This window comes from Bos indicus x Bos taurus, chromosome 6 (genome assembly GCF_003369695.1).
Source record: "Bos indicus x Bos taurus breed Angus x Brahman F1 hybrid chromosome 6, Bos_hybrid_MaternalHap_v2.0, whole genome shotgun sequence".
NCBI classification, from domain to species: Eukaryota; Metazoa; Chordata; class Mammalia; order Artiodactyla; family Bovidae; genus Bos; species Bos indicus x Bos taurus.
The window spans coordinates 67,504,327-67,525,642 of NC_040081.1; the positions used below are offsets into that span (position 1 = coordinate 67,504,327).

The following is a 21,316-nucleotide window of genomic DNA, read 5'->3' on the forward strand; positions in this document are numbered from 1 at the left end:
GTTGAGCCTGCAATATGTTCAATTTCTTCTGTCCAATAACGTCCTTTCTTTGCAGGTGTGGATTCCTAATAAACATCTAGGAGCCAAACTCCTTTTCAGTGTCAGCTTTTGGAGGACCGTCCCTAAGACATAACAGCGAGGGATAAAGCATGAGCCTGCAATATCCATTACTAGCTGAATCTACGACAGCGAAATGCCATAAAGCTATTTCTAAGATCTTTGGTTGATTATCAAAACTTTGAACTCTTGCTATAACGGTTAAAGAATTAAGAAATTGTAACAGTTATAAATTATAAATTATAACTAACAGGGCTAGTCACTCAAAGACAGCATTTAAAAATCTTTTGAGACCTGTAAGTCACTATTTCGCCTTTAGAATATTTATTATAATCTTACCGTGGAATTCAAGACAATAATTTCTTGGTGGTAAGCTGGATCATCTAATCCTGGCTGTGGGACTCTTGAGCAGTTTTGAGAATTAAGCATTTAGGTGTTAATCATCCAAGATTAAATAAATGGCTTCAGCTCTGAAGAAAAACAAAATATGAGATTGATACATTAGACATGTTTATAATAAGTACATCTGTGTGTGACCCACATCCACCCTTACTTATGAATATATTATATTGCAGGGTCACTAGGTGCTACAGTTATCCTCTTTCAATTAGTGTTCTGTTTTTTCTAAGTTTTTATTATGACAATTTTCAAACTAATACGAAATTATTGAGACTATTATGATGAACCCACCCTTATCAACTCATGGCAAATCCTATTGCATTTACATCTTCACCTACCCCTTAACCTCTATCCCACCACTCTGAGTCATTCTGAAGCAAATTCTAGGCATTATACCACTTTATCTGTAGACCATTCTGTATGTCTCTTTCTAAGACAAAGATTTGCTTTATAAACATAAGGCAATATCATTGTAATACCTACCATTAATTCACAATAATTTCTTTATTACATCAACTACCAATCACTGCTCATATTTCTCCAACTGTCTCATAAGTGTCTAATTCAAAGCTAAACAAAATCCATACAGGCAATTGTTACCATTTCTCCTAAATCCCTTTTAATCTACAGCTGTTTTTTTTTTTCCCTTTCCCTTCTTCTCTTTGCAGCGACAAACAAAGCTTTAACAAGCCAAAAATTGAGCAAATACATCAATACCCTAACTGTTCAATAATAAATTAAATCCATTTTCATTTTATTCACCAAAATAATCAGATTTGCAAAATAGTTCATATATCCACTAGGCCTAATATTATCCCATCTGCAGACACTGTTTATGGTGCACATTTTTCAAAGTCCAACTATAATAACTCTGAGCAGGTCCTGGATTATGAACTACTATACCTTATATGTAATAATTTGATGACTACTAAGAATGAAACCAATGACCAGAAGGAGTTATCTTTTAACTACATATAAGGCCTCACATGCAATCATATACATTTCATGTTTTTACTATCATGAAAGGTTGTGCATTTTTCAAGTTAAATAGGCCACATTTTTAATTTGTCATTGAACCACAAATCAACCTCATTTTAAATCACATCCTGTTTCTTACTATTTTCCTGTTTAATGAATTTAATTCCCAGCCCAAAAGAAAGAACTACTTCCTAAAATATTAATTGTGTACTTAAAACTTCTTAATCTGAAATTCCTTTAGCCAAGTTAGAAAAATATAAAAATATTTCATTTATTCACAATGCATAATCAAATAAATTATTACTAAAACCAAATCTCTGAAGCCCCAACACTGGTAAATATGAAAATACTACTTTAATATAGATGTACTCATTCATAATCAATTATCATTCAGACTTATGGAATTTTTAACTGCCCCACCAAATATTTCTGCATCTACTAACAACACTGACTCGATGGACGTGAGTCTGAGTGAACTCCGGGAGTTGGTGATGGACAGGGAGGCCTGGCGTGCTGCGATTCATGGGGTCGCAAAGAGTCAGACACGACTGAGCAACTGAACTGAACTGAACTAACAACATGGTATCTACAATCCCACCATAACTTTTGATACTTTATTTTAGGTTCATGGAATCATTTCTCCCTCAAAGCAAATAAAGCTTATGTGACAAACAGCATATCATTTCTTGCCTAGAGTGAGCAGAGCAGTCATGCACTGGTCTGTATTTAATGAAATTTATACTATTTTTGTTTTGTTCAGGGGTAGTTTGGAGTTTTTTTGTTGGTGGTAATGGGTTTTTTTTGCGGCGGTATGGGGGGGCGCAGATCAATTGTACTTTTATCTTCTCTGCATATAGACTACCTAAAATGGAACTTTTATTTTCATTTTACTTGATTAATTTGGAGAATAGTTTATATATAAGAAGAGTAGTTTTTTGGGGGGTGGTTCACATTCCACAGCATGTGTGTCCTTAGTTTCCTGACCAGGGATTTAAACCACACCCCCTGCACTGGAAGGCAGAGTCTTCACCACTGGGGAAGTCCTGAAAAGAATAAATTTTATTACTACTTCTATACTACTACTTTTGAGATGGTCAAGGTCAGAGAGGTCAGGTAACTGCGGTCGTGGTACACACATGACCGATCCTGTTGTTTCTTATTTTAAAATAATAAGCTCGTATTTAACAAGAGTGACTTAAGGAGGTCAGACGGCATTTGACAACACTGAAAAGAAGACTGTAAATTAGTCAAATAGCACAAGCTTTAAAGATTCAAGGCTTTAAATCAGCAATAAGACTAATGATCTAGGACCTTCCATGTATAATAAAGAGAACAGTGGCCCAGCTCTGGTGCTTGGAAGGATTCTCAGATCAAATGAGGTCCTTCAGGGACAACTCTGCTTCACTTTAGTCTAGAAAGTAAGAGAGAAAGTTGAATAGGTGCTCAGGTAACATATTAACCTCATTTCCTTTCTGAAAAGGATTATAAGAATAATGAAGAAAAGAAAGGCCACAAATCTAATGTACCCTAACTGCAGTAAAACATCTGACATAAAAATCTCTGATATACATTGATACAGAAAATTATAATCTTGAACAAATAGAGTAGAAATTAAGAAAAAATGAGTTTCAGTGATGTTCAATGTAAGTACTCTCAATATTTACAGGCTTGGAATACTTCATAATCTGAAAAGGAGAACAAGAAGCTATGGTTCTAAGCACAAGGTAGATTTGAGCTCAATATAATAAAAAGAATAACTTAATTATTATATAATTCATTTAAAAGCTTCTTCGTGAAGAACTGGAGTTCCTGCTGAGTTTTTAGGTAAAGATTGTTCAGTTAAATTCAGTTCAGTCGCTCAGTCGTGTCCGACTCTTTGCGACCCCATGAATCGCAGCACTCCAGGCCTCCCTGTCCATCACCAACTCCCGGAGTTCACTCAGACTCACATCCATCGAGTCAGTGATGCCATCCAGCCATCTCATCCTCTATCGTCTCCCCTTTTCCTCCTGCCCCCAATCCCTCCCAGCATCAGAGTCTTTTCCAATGAGTCAACTCTTCACATGAGGTGGCCAAAGTACTGGAGTTTCAGCTTTAGCATCATTCCTTCCAAAGAAATCCCAGGACTGATCTCCTTCAGAATGGACTGGTTGGATCTCCTTGCAGTCCAAGGGACTCTTAAGAGTCTTCTCCAACACCACAGTTCAAAATGCTATAGAAAGGGTTATACCACTGAGTCAAAAGACTAAGCTGAATTATTTCATAGATTCCAACTTGAAATTCTAAATTTCACTTTAATATATATTTTGTACTTACACTTGAATACTGGAAAGTGTGATGACCTAAAGATTCAATATTTCAACTAAAGAAAGAAACCACAATGTAAGGTATGAAATCTATAATGGAAAACTGTCTTTCTATTAAAATTATTCTGTGAATATTGGAAGACCTCTTTAAATGATGCAAAAGACCAAAATGATGCAATAATTTTCAAATAAATTAGAATAATCATAGCTCCTATCTATAATGGCAAAATAAGTATGTAAAATGGAAAATGAAATACTTTTTTTAATCTGCCAAAGATTATGGAAGATGTGAAAAATCTATGCACAAATACTCAAGTGTAGGCAGCAAATAATTACTCAAATTATCCGTTGTCTGACTGACAAAATTTATTAAAATAAAGAATTTATAGTCATCCCTTTAATTAAGAAAGAAAATTAATGATTCATAAATCAACACTGACTCCACTGCACTAATTTTTAGAAATTCATTTTTTGTCTTACTTTATAAATGTTTTAATTTTTACAATATCTAAAACAAACCTGCATTTTAATCTTCTGCCATTCTTTTTAACCTTCTACCAAATTTCAACTTTCGAGAAGTATGGAAACTTACGATGCTGACTAATGCAATCATGGAGTACACAATATCACCTGCTAAAAGTGCTGTATAATGGCACTGAGCTAGAATAATTGGGCTCGCTGCAAAAATCTAAATCTCTTGCTGATAAAGCAATGTTCTCTGCAGGTAAATTTTTCTATATTTTGTTGATTTTACATTTTTAGCAAAAATAGCAGTTATAATCATACTACTTGTCTTAATGAAAACAATTAGGAAAATTTTCCATTCACAAATTCAAAGGGAAGCTTTCTGTAACAGTTGCATTCACTGAATCATACAGACACAGCCCCAAAGTACATTTTCTAGTAAACTGGTGAATGAATATGTATTGTTTAGAATAATTTTCCTTTTACATTTCTACAGCATTACATTTCTATAGTATTTTTAACCCATTCAATAGCATTTCTGTTGGCACAGGAGAAAAAAAAAAAAAAGAACTAGATCACAAAACTATCATATAAGTGCCCTACCTACTCATCTAGACTTAAATAAGAAGAAAAGTTTTGGACAAATGTAGAAACAGCCCAGTAAGACATCACCTCACTAAATCTGGAATTTTCTCCCATCCCTAATTTCTAAAAATCCATTGCTATAACTATGTATGCCACATATGAATTTATAAAAATCATACCTTTAACAAATATTGAGCAGAACTATGTGCTAAGAATCAGGGACAGAGGAGTGAACAGAACGGACAAAAATCCCTAGGCTCACAGGGCTTACCTTCCAGTAGGAGCTTGAAATTTTTGTAATCCTTCCTTTGAGAGTCTGAAAAAAGTGTTGGAGGCCTCTCCTTCCAAAATGTAAACACAGCTAATCTTGCAGGGTTATGAACCTCTATAATCCAATTACTAATTATGGATTAAGAATTCCTGATAAAAACCCTCCTTATGCTTACTTTCTGTCTGCCATTTATAGTTGATAGTGTCATAATTTTACTATTTGTAGTATTAAGAAGTAATATAGTCATCCTTCTATATCCAGGAGGTAATGGTTCCAGGACTCCTTGTGGAAACCAAAAGAATCAGATGCTCAAGTCCTTTATATAGAAGTTTACAGTATGTATAAATAACCCATGCAAATCCTCCTTTATGCTTTAAACCCTCTCTAGATTATACAATACCTAATACAAGGTAAATGCTATGTAAATAATTATAAATAAAATGCTAATTTTTTGGTGAGCAGTAAACTCAAGTTTTACCTTTTGGAACTTTCTGGAATTTTTTTCTGAATAATTTTAATCCAAGGTTGGTTGAATCTGTAGATGTGGAAGATATAGAGATAGAGAACCGACTGTGCTTTTTCTTACCCATTAAAATGCTTAAAGCCTTCAAATTTCAATAGAATGTGTTCTATTTATTCTATTTGTACCTCAAACAAATTTCTAGACTACTGACAGAGAGTATCCTTTATCAATCTTAGTTTTTCCAGGAGAAAACTAATCCTAACCTCTTCAGCAACTTCATAAATAAACCTTCTGATTTCATTATTTATTCTCTGGACCTTCTTGAGTTAAAATTCCCACTCCCCCTGCTCAACTCTTCAGCTGAACTCTCCACAGAAGTCACCTACAGTCCTTGCATGAAGATATTTATGCTCAAGAGAAACCACAATAAAGCTTTAACCTTAACAGAAATCATCAATGACCCCCAAATTTTTATTCTTGCTTTTCACAAAAAGAGAGTGATCCACTAGTAAAAAGCTTTTTATTTAAAAATACGACACCTAAAACTAAGGTTATTACCATCTCTAAGCAATGTCTTATGCTTTTTATACCTATGAGTGAGTGAGTGAAGTCTCTCAGTCGTGTCTGACTATTTGCGACCCCATGGACTGTAGCCCACCAGGCTCTTCCGTCCATGGGATTCTCTAGGCAAGAATACTGGAGTGGGTTGCCATTTCCTTCTCCAGGGGATTTTCCCGACCCAGGGATTGAACCCAGGTCTCCCACATTGCAGGCAGATTCTTTAACCTCTGAGCCACCAGGGAAGACCATTTTATACCTATAATTTTTTAAAATTATACATTGGAAATTACTCTACCTAATTATGATCCTAAGGTCCTAAAATACCAAACATTAAAGAAAATTATGAAAATATGATGTATATATTTTATATGTTATATGAAGCAACTGATAGTAAAGAGGTCTCAAGACTAATCCAAATTTTAAGTTATTCAGAAAAATGAAGAAGTAGCTAGGCAAGATCACAGAGCAAGTAAATGGCCACAATTTCATCTCCAAAGTGTGTCTTTTCTCTTTTTCTCTGTTTATAGTCTGTAAACTTAAGAGAGGTCTTGCTTTTATAAGAGCAACTATGAAAGCACAAACCCCCACTGATGTTTGGCTGACCTATTTCTGCGAAATTTATAGCACCAAAATAATTTCTCCAAATTTAAGGAAGAATGATCATCTGTTATCTGCAGCCTCATAAACTGGATCAAAAGCCTTTAAAATGTCTATGCTCTTTGACCCAATAATTCTACTTCTAAAGCTTTTTCTAGGAAGATGATCAGAAATGCAGACAGATTTATTCACAAAGGTATCATTGTATTATTATTCTTATGAGCAGAATACTGCAGGGGAGGGACAGGACAAAAACAGACAATGAAAAAAAAAAAAAACAAAAACAAATCATGGTATAGTCACTAGATGAAATGTTAGCCATCAATTAAAAACCATTTACTAATATGCCATAATATTCACTATATATTTTTAAGTAATAAGTAGAAAAACAAAAGTCTTTATAGTACCTTCGCAATTACTAGAGATAAAACTACATTTAGAAATAAAGAATAAACTTAGAATGATAGACTCAAATTGTCAAGGCAGTCAATGTCTCTAAGCCCATGTCCTTATTTATAAAATAAAGATAATAAAAACCTCTCAGGGCTATCATGAGAATTCACTTGTGGATGAAAAGTGCTTAAATGGTGCTTGACCTAAGTACTCAAAGGTTATTATTATTATTTATTAACTCATATCCCATATGCTGATAGATAAAATCTGTAATGCTTCTAAAAAAAGAAATGAAGAAATTAAGTTACTCATAATTCTAATACCAAGAGATGGCCACTATTAATTCATGTAAATATCTGGGTTAATTTTTTTCAGATCTTTTAACATGCATTCAACATTTTATACAATTGGTGTTAAGTTTTACTGTTTCTACTGGTTACAAAATACTGTAAAATTTTATAAATATAGTATATGCATTTCATCATTCCACTGGTATTGAACTTAAGGCTCAGTTCTTCACTCTATAAATAAAACTGCAATGAATATCCTGATTGGCAGTCTTTGCATACATCTTTGATTTTTCCCTCAAGAGTCTAAAATCAGAATTTCTATCTCAAATGATATGAAATACACTTGGCCTTACTTCCTACTGACCTCTATAGAATGTAGACACATACTAAGTGTTCAAAGCTGCCAATTTATCTCCTTTCTCCATGGGTACTTCAAAGATATTAACTGGCTTTTTCATTGTAACTTTTCTGCTGTGTTTTGGTACAATTGCTTGTCAAGTGTTCTCTTTTTGCACTTATTCTATTTAAAGAAGTTCACTTTTCCTTTATATCACTCTAACAGCCTAAACACAATTTGAGTGTTCGTAACTTCAGTACATTCCTCAAAAAGATTCTTAAGAATCTACTTTGTATGACTAGAAAAAGAAGTCCTTGTCTTTCAGAAACACATCCTAAAATATTTACAGATGATATGTATGACAGAGGAACTGCATCAAAGTAAGTGGGAATTGGGGAAAGGGAATGGATAGAATTAACAAAGAGCTGATCAGTGTTGAAGCTGAAGAATGGGTATATGAACATTAATTCCACTAATCTCTCTGTTTAAAAATTTATCATTATATTTAAATATTAAATACAATATTTATATAAATGTATAAATATTTATATAGATTTTCTATTTTATATAAATATTTAAATATTAAATATCTTCAAGGGGAAATTGTTTTTAAAATAAATCTTTAAGAAATAAATTAAAATCTACAAAACAATTATAAACTTCTACCATAATTCAATGATTATAAAAATATAAGACCAAAAATATTTAAGCCAAATTCAAAAGTGAAGTAAACAACTACAGTATTTAGAATCTCTCAATTACACTTGCCAGTAATTCCCACAGATATAAACCTACTACAATGCCTTTTTCCAAACCATGGCTTCAGCATACCATGCTGATTCTCCAAGACAATATTAGTATTTATATTGTGCATTACAAGAATACAATTATGCCTCTGTATGTGCCCACATGAATATTTGATAAGTAGTTTTATTATGTACTAGTATTAAATAATCCAAATTCTCTTGGTGCTTAAATCACATCTTGGTACCAAGCTAGGCACATCATAAACAATACTTGCAGCTTAACAGTTAGATCCACCAAAGTGTTTATTTCTACCCAGAGGCATGCAAGTGTAATGAAAATACTACCTCACTGCACATCTTTAGTACTGTGGGAAAATGTCACCTGTACATATTTCTAACTATGTAGAAAACACTGTATCTTGGAGACAGGTCATGATAACAAAAGAGCATAGCAAAAAGAATTAAGTAATATATCTAGCGATAAAAGGAGAAGGAAATGGCAACCCACTCCAGCATTCTTGCCTGGACAATCCCAGGGACAGAGGAGCCTCGTGGGCTGCTGTCTACGGGGTCACACAGAGTCGGATACGACTGAAGCAACTTAGCAGCAGCAGCAGCAGCAGCAGTGATAAAAGGATCAATGGCTGTTCCCTAAGTTTAAAGCAAGGAAGAAACAGACAGACTAGACACATGTTTTCTAAACTCTCTCACTGCAGTTGAAAAAAGAAAAAAAAAAGAATTTTGCATAAATGAACTTTTAATACATTTTATATAACATGCCAATATAAATATACCCACAGGATACATTTGATACATTTGCAATACACTTTAATAGCCTCCCACCCAGTCACTACCCACTAAAATGATAATCTTGACTTCATAGTTTTAAATACTGAACTAAGAAATTGGCCTGCAAACAAAACAAACCAAAAAATGGCCTGTAACTACTCCTGCTTACCAAACAGAGCAGAAGAATTCCTTTCAACCCTGTATAGAAAATAGCATCAGTACTTGTCTGGGAGAATGGGGAGCAGGGTGCAGAGACACAAGTGGGCAAGAATCAAAGGATTGCTATTTAAACACACACAACTGGCCACCCACAAGAGGAGAATCTCTCACATCTCTTCATGTTCTAAAATTCTGTGCTTCTGAAAGCACCGAGATTATGAGTCCCTAAAGAGCAAGAAATTCATTTTATATCTCCCACAGCACCTAGCAAGCCAGCTTTCATAAAAATAATAAAGTACTAAATAAAGATTAAGTTCAACTAATAATATGCAAAATAAGCATAAACATAAAAGTTTCTGTCCTTTAAATGTATGTTTTCCACATTCTATTAAATGTAAAATCAATGCTATTGTATATTATTTACAAACTCACAAGCATAAAACTGTTAAAATATATATATATATTATGTAGCAGTATATGTGTGTGTAATAGATAATATACATATCACAAAACTACTATTAATATTCATGCTATTTTGTTCATAAAGGTATTAGAAACAATTCACAATAAAATTACTCTAAAACTCAGAATCAAATCAAATTACTAACTTTTAGTTTCAATAATACGTTTTTTTCCCTGCATCCTTAATGACACTATTAATGAACAAAGAAATAAGCAATGGCCCCAGTATAGAAGAAAAATAACAACAGAGTACCTGAAAATGTAGAACTTTTATAACTCAACCACGATTTCTAGCATTCTAATGTCTAACAGTTCTAGGCTCAAACAGTCTCCTCTGCTTCTGTCTAAGAGGGAACAGTTTTCTCAAAAAAAAAAAAAAAAGTCAATGACATTGTAGAGTTTTCCTATACACATTAACTTTCAATAAACTACGATGGCTTATTTTAAGTGGGTGAAAGATGAAAAAGGAGTCTATGTATGACTTCCAATTTTAAAGCCCAATAAATCCTTTTACAAATAAGGACAATAAGATCAATCTTTATCCCTTTTAAAATGTTATAAAATGACATATGATGCAATAAGACACCTTTTTCATGACAACCTGAAAATTTAACACACCTCTTGATTTCTTTCCATAAGCTTTAGTCCAAATTCCCATTTCTTCAAGGTTCTGAATTAAATTTGAAAAAAATTTAGAATTTTACTAAAATTAACATAACTTCTGATTTTTTAAGAGCAAAGTATTTACAAATATGTTTTTGTTACTTAAAAGTATAATTTTTTTTTTCGCAACTGTTTAAGAATCATGGGTTTATTTTTTGTAACTCTTTGGCTATCATCCTTGTGTATCCTGACAGCGCCATGCGTGTCAGCCCATGTCAATCAAGATGGGTGATTACGAAATGCCAGACTCCTAAATTCAATGTTTTGGAATTCAGTGGGTAAATAAAAATGCTGCTTTGGGGATATTTAAAAAAAAAAAAGTATAATGTATTTTAACAGGCCAATTCTAAGTTTGCAGTTCTAGTTAACACTTCTCACTTATTCTTGGATTTCTGAATTTTAATTACTACTAAAATTAAACATACCTTTAAAAACCTTCATGGAAAAAAAAACTTGAATTGCTCCTTGAAAGAAATAAAGGAAATCGAGAATTTGCATTGGCAGCAGAGAAAGAAATAAGAATTGGGAGTACAGGATTCAGGGTAGAATGAGCCTCTGTAGAGGTTTTTCACTGAAGAACTAGAGAGCACCTGGAACAATATAACTGGACCAGTTAATGTTGAGGAATCTCCACAAGCCACAGCGGGATGGACACTTAACACAGACCATGGATCCACCCCGAGCTCCCAGAATCTGCTCTAAGTAACACTAACACAGATGCTACCACAGCCAACCAGGAGCTTACAGGCCAGTTGGAAGAGAGATACATGGGACAACCCTTTTTAGATGCTTTCAGAGAAGTTACTTAAATATGTTCAAGCAACAATTGGGTACAAGGGAGTCACTCATCAATTTAAATGCAGGACGGGACAGGAAAGACTTTGCCAAGGAAGTGGTGCTCACAGCCTCCACTGCCAGGGAGTAACTGGAGCTACAATCTACAACTACATGAACGGCTTTTTGCCTCTCTCTGAGGAACTGGCTAGCTGTTGACAGAAGAGCCAGTTAAGTGACATATTAAAGCTTAATAAACATGATTAATAAATATGATTTTTTGCTGTAGGTCTCTGAAACATGACTTCCTACTGTGACAGGCTCCAAAGCTGGGTGCTACCACATACCCTCTGAATTGCACAGCAATGCCTGTCTTGTGTGTGTGAAAGTGGAAAGTGAAAAACCTGGCTTAAAGCTCAACATTCAGAAGACAAAGATCATGGCATCTGGTCCCATCACTTCATGGGAAATAGATGGGGAAACAGTGGAAACAGCGTCAGACTTTATTTTTGGGGGCTCCAAAATCACTGCAGATGGTAACTGCAGCCATGAAATTAAAAGATGCTTACTCCTTAGAAGAAAAGTTATGACCAACCTAGATAGCCTATTCAAAAGCAGAGACATTACTTTGCCAACAAAGGTCCATCTAGTCAAGGCTATGGTTTGTCCAGTGGTCATGTATGGATGTGAGAGTTGGACGGTGAAGAGAGCTGAGCACTGAAGAATTGATGCTTTTGACCTGTGGTGTTGGAGAAGACTCTTGAGAGTCCCTTGGACTGCAAGGAGATCCAACCAGTCCATTCTGAAGGAGATCAGCCCTGGGATTTCTTTGGAAGGAATGATGCTAAAGCTGAAACTCCAGTACTTTGGCCACCTCATGTGAAGAGTTGACTCATTGGAAAAAGACTCTGATGCTGGGAGGGATTGGGGGCAGGAGGAAAAGGGGACGATAGAGGATGAGATGGCTGGATGGCATCACTGACTCGACGGACGTGAGTTTGAGTGAACTCCGGGAGTTGGTGATGGACAGGGAGGCCTGGCGTGCTGCGATTCACGGGGTCGCAAAGAGTCGGACACAACTGAGCGACTGAACTGAACTGCCTGTCTTTTATTCCCGAAAGGTTACCCTGGGATTGCCTCCTCCCTGTGTTTATGAAAGAAAGTATTGAGTCAGATAAGATTTACACTGATTGACAATTCATCTCATTCTAGATATTTATAAAGGATAATAAGCAATTTGTTCAGATCAACATTCTCTGTTCAGAAAATAACACATTTCAAAGTTAGCAACAAAACAACATTCCAAATCAGTTTGGTCACTATGCATGACCATATAGAACATGCCACAGAGCTTAATCCTTCACATTCCAGTACATCCAGTAACTCTAAAAAGGACTCACACACACACAAAAAAAGCTCCACCCCACCAATATGCTTTATTCTCCACAATGATTAAGTCAGTCTAAACAAATTACAAACACGGGATGGTAGAATTCAGAATTAATTCACTGCACCCTAAGAAATGGTGCCCTAGAAACTGAAATCAATAACAATCACTAATCACTAAGAGCTGCCTATGTATGAAAAATATGGGTTAGGTGCTGAACATACTTCGTTTTAACCCAAACAAACCTATAATTTCTATAAATGTTCGACTATGCAGCTGTGGAAACTGACAACTAGCAGATAAAATGAGAAAAACTGCACATCTGGATTCTTCTATATTTTAAAAGAATAAGTTCTTATATGGAGTTATTCAAGATAAAGTTCTCAAATTAAAATGCAATTATGATTTCAGTGTTTTTATACTGATTCTGAACATTAGAACAAAAGCAAGAGGTCTCTCAAAAAAGGATAATTAAGCATAATTAACACATAATTTACCTTAAATATTTCATGAAGAAAGAATAAATTTGCCTTATCAGAAGTAAAAAATAGGGAGGAAGGAAGAAATCATATCATGGCTAACAAGTCATAGGGATGCTCATTTAAGAAGAAATTCAATCCTCTTCTGCTAATGTCTCCCTATTAAATGAAAGGTCCAAGAACAATTTTCTAAAGGAAAGTGACATTTCTCTGCCTCAACCAGAATTCTCAAAATAATCTTTAACCTAAAATACATTTCCCAAAGATGTTTAACTTTGATAAAGTTAACTTTTAATTATAAATTTTAATTACCACCGTTTAAACAGTGATATGGAGAAAGAAATGGCAACTCACTCCAGTATTTTTGCCTGGAGAATCCCAGGGACAGAGGAGTCTGGTGGGCTGCTGTCTATGGGATCGAACAGAGTTGGACACGACTGAAGTGACTTAGCAGCAGCAGCAAACAGTGATAACTCAATCAGCTGCAAAATGCTCTGCCCACAATTTTTACATTATAGGGGAAACCTGACGAAGCATGCAGGTATCAATTGCTCTGTCTGTGGTTTAACTTCCCTCCACTCCACTTAAATCATCCTTTTCCTGCTGAGTCCCTGCATGCCTCTTTTCCTTTATTCTTGCTCTACCTTGCAAGAATTTTTAGTTTCTAGCTCACTTTAGTGGATTTGAGGTCACTGGAATTATACTTTTTGAATGTTGACTCTGGACCAACTTCCCAATTCAGGTTATGCTCTTATTGTTAAGAATAATAATACATGTTTCAATCATACTAAGCTAGATATAAATGCTAACTGGAAAATGTATCAGAATAAAAGTAAAAAGACAAAAAGAAAACATTTTAGCCTTTCTAGAAACCTAACACCAGGTACAGTATAATAAATGAAAACAGACATAGTTCTATGACCTTCACTAAGCCTGACTATATTATCAAGCTAGACAGTGAAGGACACAAACAATGAATAAGACATAAACCTTAAGAAACTAGTTGTGTGGTGTGACTTACCCAGCTCTATAAACCTGACATGGAACAACAGACTGGTTCCAAATTGGGAAAGGAGTACATCAAGGCTGTATATTGTCACCCTGCTCATTTAACTTCTATGCAGAGTACATCATGAGAAATGCTGGGCTGGATGAAGCACAAGCTGGAATCAAGACTGCTGAGAAAAATATCAATAACTTCAGATATACAGATAACACCACCCTGATGGCAGAAAGCAAAGAACTAAAGACCTCTTGATGAAGGTGAAAGAAGAGAGTGAAAAAGTTGGCTTAAAACTCAATATTCAAAAAACTAAGATCATGTCCTCCAGTCCCATCACTTCATGGCAAATAGATGAGGAAACAATGGAAACACCGACGGACTATTTTCTTGGGCTTCAAAATTACTGCAGGTTGTGACTGTAGCCATGAAATTAAAAGACATTTGCTCCTTGGAAGGAAAGCTATGACAAACCTTAACAACATATTTAAAAAGCAGAGACATTACTTTGCCGACAAAGGTCAGTCTAGTCAAGGCTTTGGTTTGTCCAGTAGTCATGTATCGATGTGAGAGTTGGACTATAAAGAAAGTTTAATGCTGAAGAATTGATGCTTTAGAACTGTGGTGTTGGAGAAGACTCTTGAGAGTCCCTTGGACTGCAAGGAGATCAAACCAGTCAATCCTAAAGGAAATCAGTCCTAAATATTAATTGGAAGAACTGATACTGAAGCTGAAGCTCCAATACTTTCACCACCTGATGAAAAGACTCATTAGACTTACCTGACTCATTAGAAAAGACCCTGATGCTGGGAAAGATTGAAAGCAGGAGGAGAAGGGAATGACAGAGGATGAGATGGTTGGATGGTGTCACTGACTCAACAGACATTAGTTTGAGCAAGATCTGGGAGATGTGAAGGACAGGGAAGCCTGGCGTGCTGCAGTCCAAGGGGTTGCAAAGAGTCGGCCACAACTAAGCAACAACAACACGACCACTCCTAAACTGTCCTAGAAGGAGAGTGTTCCAGAAAGTTCCAATATGGTAAAAATGGAGTATTATAAAATAAAAGCTTATCCTTTAATATATCAGACCTCTGAATTAATGTTATGATTATATTTGAAGCTGTAATATTCATGCAAAATTTTAAATGAGAGGAAATAAGATGTGGAGAGTGCAAAGTGAGGAACTGAGTCATTTCTCCCACCTCACCAGGTTTTTTCACTTTCATTTACTTAGTTACATAAATCCTATGGATAATGCAGTATTTTACCTATGACAAATTTATCTTTCAAGCCTTTCATAAACCTGTCAAACCATGAGCTACATGAAACGTTTTTTGTTTTATAGGTATTAAGTTTTAAAAGTAAAATCTTTCATCGTTCTAAACTTGAAGATCACAGTACCAAATGATAATTCGATTCTTACCTATAATCACCTACCCTAGTTGATATTTCATGGTGATTTTTTAAAACTCAAATTCCAGAAACTAAGACATAATGTCCTAGTTTCATCTTAAGAAAGCTCATTTAAAACTTCCATTAAGATATTTTTACCTTAAAATAATACAACCAAAATACTTCCCATTAGTTAACACTGCTGAAACACAAAAATCTGAAATGTGACTTTAGGAAATTTAATTTAAAAATAGCTTTAAAAGGTTTAGTATCTACTGCATACCCAGTGACAAAATTAAATTCCATTTAGTATGAAAGCAAAATTATAATCTCCTATCCCTTTCATTGCACCAATATATATTCAAAGACAAAAATAGTCATTTAATTCAAGAGGTGATTCAAAGAGACTTAAAAGTTAGATTTATATCCAAAAAGTCACAAGTAAGACAAATCTGTATAAACCCCATTTCCATTGTAAGTTCAGAGAAATGACCTCGTATGAGAAGGCAACACAATGTATGTAGCACAGTTACACAATACTAAGCTATATTAACTCACACAAAGTAACTTAGCCTCATTTGTAGAAAGAAAGGGAGAGAGGGAAGGAGGGAGAGAATAAGAGAGGAAGAAAAGAAAGCTTGTTATAATTTTAAAAGATGGAATACATAATGATAGTACCCTTCTCCTTACAAAAGAAACATGCTGGCTGGCCCCAGTACAAACAAAATCACGTATGAGAATCAAGTATATTAAACTCAGTCAACAACCAAAAGTGAAAGTGAAAGTCACTCAGTCGTGTCCGACTCTTTGCAACCCCATGGACTACACAGTCCGTGGAATTCTCAGGCCAGAATACTGGAGTGGGTAGCCGTTTCCTTCTCCAGGGGATCTTACCAACCCAGGGATCAAACCCAGGTCTCTCACATTGCAGGCTGATTCTTTACCAGCTGAGCCACCATGGAAGCCCAGTCAACATGCAAGACCACTATATTTAACCTAGCAAGCACCTGGTCAGAAGTTGGCCGCATGGAGTCTGGGGGAGAATGGATACATGTACATGTATGGATGAATCCCTCTGCTATCCACCTGAAACTATCACAACATGTTAATCGGCTATACTCCAATACAAAATAAAAAGCTTAATTAAAGAAAAAAGAAGTTGGCCCCATGGACAGTTAGTCAGAAAGATTCCTCAGGTAAAAGCAGAGGTACATTTAGATATGCTACATAGTCAGAAGTTTATTGGCTATTCCTCACTGTCCTGGAAATTGTCTATTTGTGTTCTAAACACCCCAGTAAATCATAAGAATTCTCTGATATTATCATATAAACATTCTTTGCCAAACTACCATAAAGAGTTTAAGGATTACCCAATATTCACTGAATTGTAAAGATTGTTTCAAAAGGCAAGTCAGATCTTACTATTTCTAAATGAGGTCACTCCCTGAAGGTTCAATACAAGATATTTATAAACTTGTACTTGAGACTTACCTCTTTTATAAGAGATTTCAGTTAGGGATCTAGCACATGGAAAGCTCCCTAATCTCCTAAAGTTCAACAAATATCTATTGAGTTCTTATCAGTTACAAAAATGAAATATACACAATTTGTTGCACTCCAAATAAATACAAAAATAATTCTAATATTTACACAGGCTATGATGAATCTTAGAATTAGCGTATCAACAAAAGTTAAAAGCCAACCTGACTGAGAGGATTTAAGAAGGATTAGGGGATATAAATGGAGACTTTAGGAGAAAGAAAAAAAAAAGAGAGGGGGGAAGAAGGGTTCAAGAGGCAGAGATATCATGACAAGGATGAAGATGAGTTAAAAAAAAAGAGATAGAAAAATACCAGTCTTGATCTTCTAAAGAGAAGCAGTCTCAAAGGAGCAGAACTTAAAGCTTATAGAAAATGATAAAGGCTTCAATTTCAGGCGGGCTTTCATTTGTCTACAATGAGGGAATGTGTTAGGTTTCACAGACTATACAGAAACAAAACCAATGGGATAAAAATAGATATATAAGAGGATATTTATTATAATTGGTTTTCCTGGTGGCTCAGATGGCAAAGAATCTGCCTAGAAAGCAAAAAGACCTGGGTTTGATCCCTGGATCAGGAAGATCCCCCGGAGAAGGGAATGGCAATCCATTCCAGTATTCTTGCCTGGAGAATTCCATGGACAGAGGAGCCTGGTGGGCTACAGTCCATGGGGTCGCAAAGGGTTGGACACAACTGAGCGACTAACATACACACACAGTTACAGTGGCTGAGAAGTCCCATGATCTGCCATTTGCAAGCTGGAGACCCAGGAAAACCAGTGATAAAATTCAGTGTGAGTCTGAAGGCCTGAGACACAGAGGAGCTAATGGTAAAATTCTCAGTCTGAAGCCAGAAGGGTTTGGGGTTGGGGGGTGAAGGTGATGTGCATGCGGCATGCTCAGTCATGCCTGACTTTTTGATACTCCATGGACTGTAACCTGCCAGGCTCCTCTGTCTGCAGGATTTTCCAGGCAAGAATACTGGAGTGGGTTGCCACTTCCTCCTTCAGAGGATCTTCCCAACCCAGGATTGAACCCACATTTCCTGCATCTCCTGCATTGGCAGGTGGATTCTTTACCATTGAGCCACCTGGAGAGCAGAAGGATGATGTGCTGCTGGTATAAGTCCCAGAATCCAAAAGCCCAAGAACTCAAACGTCTGAGGACAGGAGAAGATGGAAGCCCCAAGGAGACAGAACAAGTTCACCCTTCCACTGCCTTTTGATTCTATTTGGATCCTCAATGATTGGATGACAGCCACCCACACTGGTGATTTAAACACTAATCTCCTCTGGAAACACGCTCACAGATACACCCAGAAATAATGTTTAACCAGCTCTCTGGGCGTCCCTTAGCTCTGTCAAGTAGACACATAAAATTAACAATACCAGGAAGCCACCATGAGTTTTCAAGAAAGACAGTGATATGAACAGACTTGTGATTTCTTCACTTTTGAAGCAGACTAAACAGAGTGGGACCAATTTGTATAAAAACCTATCAGACCAGTCAAGAGATGACTTTTTGAATTAGGGCAGAATGAACAAAGCACTAAAGGTATAGAACTGAAAGAATTTCACAGAAGAATGAACAGGATATCACTACTTCTCAGTTACCACCACAGCCTCCTAACCAACCTCTGCATGCACCCCTCAACCTCATTTTACAAAGTAAATCAGATCACACCTCATAGCTCTCTACCTCTTCTGCCTACATGCCAGCCAAATGGGCCATTTCATTTCCTAAAATTAAGTTCAACTTCTCTTGTGCCTCAGGATCATTCCACATGCTGTTTCCTATACCTGGAACTCCAATTTTTTTCACCAGGTGAACCCTAACAAACCTTCAAATCCCAGTTTAAAAGTCACTTCCTTGGGTTTCCCTCGTGGCCCAGTGGTTAAGAATCTGCCTTGCAATGCAGGGGACACCAGTTCGATCCCTGGTCTGGGAAGATCCCACATGCGGTGGCAGCAGAGCTGGTGTATCACAATTACTGAAGTCAGAGTCTAAAGCCTGCAAGTCAAAACAACTGAGGCCACACTGCAACTACTAAAGCCCATATGCCTAGAGTCTAAAACAAGAGAAGCCACCGCAATGAGAAGCCCTCACACTGAAACTAGAGAGCAGCCCCTACTCATCACAACTAGAGAAAGCCCGCATACAGCAACAAACACCCACCAAAGCCAAAAAATAAAATAAATAAATCTTTTTTAAAAAGACTTTTAGTCTCCAAAAGACTATTCCTAAACTCTCCAATCTAATCATGTGTCCCACCCTTAACTTCTCTCTTGAAATACATACTACCTGTTTAGACATGGGTTTGTGTTTACTAGCTATTCCCACATCAGACTGTTACCTGAAAGCTAGGATTATAATTACTTAATGACTAGTCCAGTACCTGGCACTTGGTGGGTACTCAACAAATACTTGCTGAATTAACAATAAGTAAATCACAGAAGACTGCTTCAAGTTCCCAAGGAGGAAAACAATAATGCCATTACCTGACAAAGGGAACATCAGTTTTGTGGATAAAGTCGAACTCTATCTGAGGTATGCTGAATTTGAAGAAATCATGGAATAGGTTTGAGCTGCAGAAGTAGTCATTAAATACTAAATAATTGTTTAGCCAGAAGAAAAAAATGTAACATTAATAGAAAAGGATGAGAAGCAAAACAAAACAAGCTAAAGGCAGAATATGGAAAAGCAGAATAGAGAATATCTCTATTTAACTGGTAGGAAGAAGAAACAACTGGATAAAATATGGATATTCCTAAGATGTAAAAAGCTTGTAAAATAGAAAACACCAACAAACCTATAGAAGAAGAGCTAAAGAAAAGGGCAGTTAACAAAAAAAGAAATGCAAATGCTTCTCACCCATATAAAAAAGATACTCAGCCTAATGTGTACAAGATAAACATGCTATGTTATGTCTAAAAGAATCCACAGTTGATGTAAATGGTTCTGAAATGTGTAAATATAAAACTGTAAATTATAAAAAAGATATTCAATCTGACTCATAATGAGAGACGAAAATTAACACTATGAGATTCCATTAGGACGAAAAAAAAATTCTCACAATATATTCTACTGATAAGGTTACAAATATATGTATTCTGTATATATATATGAAGGCTGAGCACCAAAGAATTGATGCTTTTGAACTGTGGTGTTGGAGAAGACTCTTGAGAGTCCCTTGGACTGCAAGGAGATCCAACCAGTCCATCCTAAAGGAGATCAGCCCTGGGATTTCTTTGAAAGGAATGATGCTAAAGCTGAAACTCCAGTACTTTGGCCACCTCATGTGAAGAGGTGACTCATTGGAAAAGACTCTGATGCTGGGAGGGATTGGGGGCAAGAGGAGAAGGGGACGACAGAGTCTGAGTGAACTCTGGGAGTTGGTGATGGACAGGGAGGCCTGGTGTGCTGCGATTCATGGGGTCGCAAAGAGTTGGACACGACTGAGCGACTGATCTGATCTGATATATATATATACACACGAAGAGGCACTCTCATATTTTACTGATGGGTACACAAAGAGATTTGATTCTCATGAGGATAAATCTGTCAATAGCTATAAATCTGTGTACTCATTTTCCCTTTGATCCTGCAATACCACATCCAGGAATCTGTCCCAAATATACAGTGGCAAAAACATAAAAAGATATATATATGGATAATAAAGTTACCAACTGCAGTGCTATTTGCAAAAAATTAGAAACAACTCAGATGCCTATCAACTGAAAATTGGTTAAATAAGCTATGTCTTTTTTATTCATGCAATGAGATATTATGTAGCTATAAAAAGGAATTAATAATTTATTACTAATGAGTGATCTCCATAATATATTAAGTGAAAAAAGCAAGGCATATATTATCATTTGTCTAAAGAGGAATATTTTTTAAAAAGCAGAATGGAAGAATAAACTTAGGTTTTTAGCAAGTTTTCTTATCTACTTAGAAAGAGAAAAAAGAGAAAAGGGTAGAGAAAATAAAGATAGAAGTCAGACTCCTTTCAATAAACCTTGTTTTATGGGGATGACTTTGGAGGCATGAAACTATTATATATGATTATAAAACCAAACTACATTTTAGAAGTTATTAAATATCAGAATATTTAAAATAAAATAACTTAGATGTATACTCTGTTGGTGGCATAACTATACACTTAAAAAAATGATTAAAATTGACATTTTATGTTATGTTTATTTTACCACAACAATTTAAAA

General features: G+C 35.7%; 1 protein-coding gene across 3 annotated transcripts in view; it reads right to left on the bottom strand.

Moving 5' to 3' along the window:
* Window positions 1-21,316, bottom strand: part of FRYL (FRY like transcription coactivator) — a 269,105-nt gene that overhangs the window by 197,202 nt on the left and 50,587 nt on the right. For all 3 annotated transcript variants that reach the window (XM_027544457.1, XM_027544458.1, XM_027544459.1), the window contains exon 3: window positions 397-527. The gene's annotated coding sequence lies outside the window, so the exon portion shown is untranslated. The remainder of the gene's footprint in view (window positions 1-396; window positions 528-21,316) is intronic.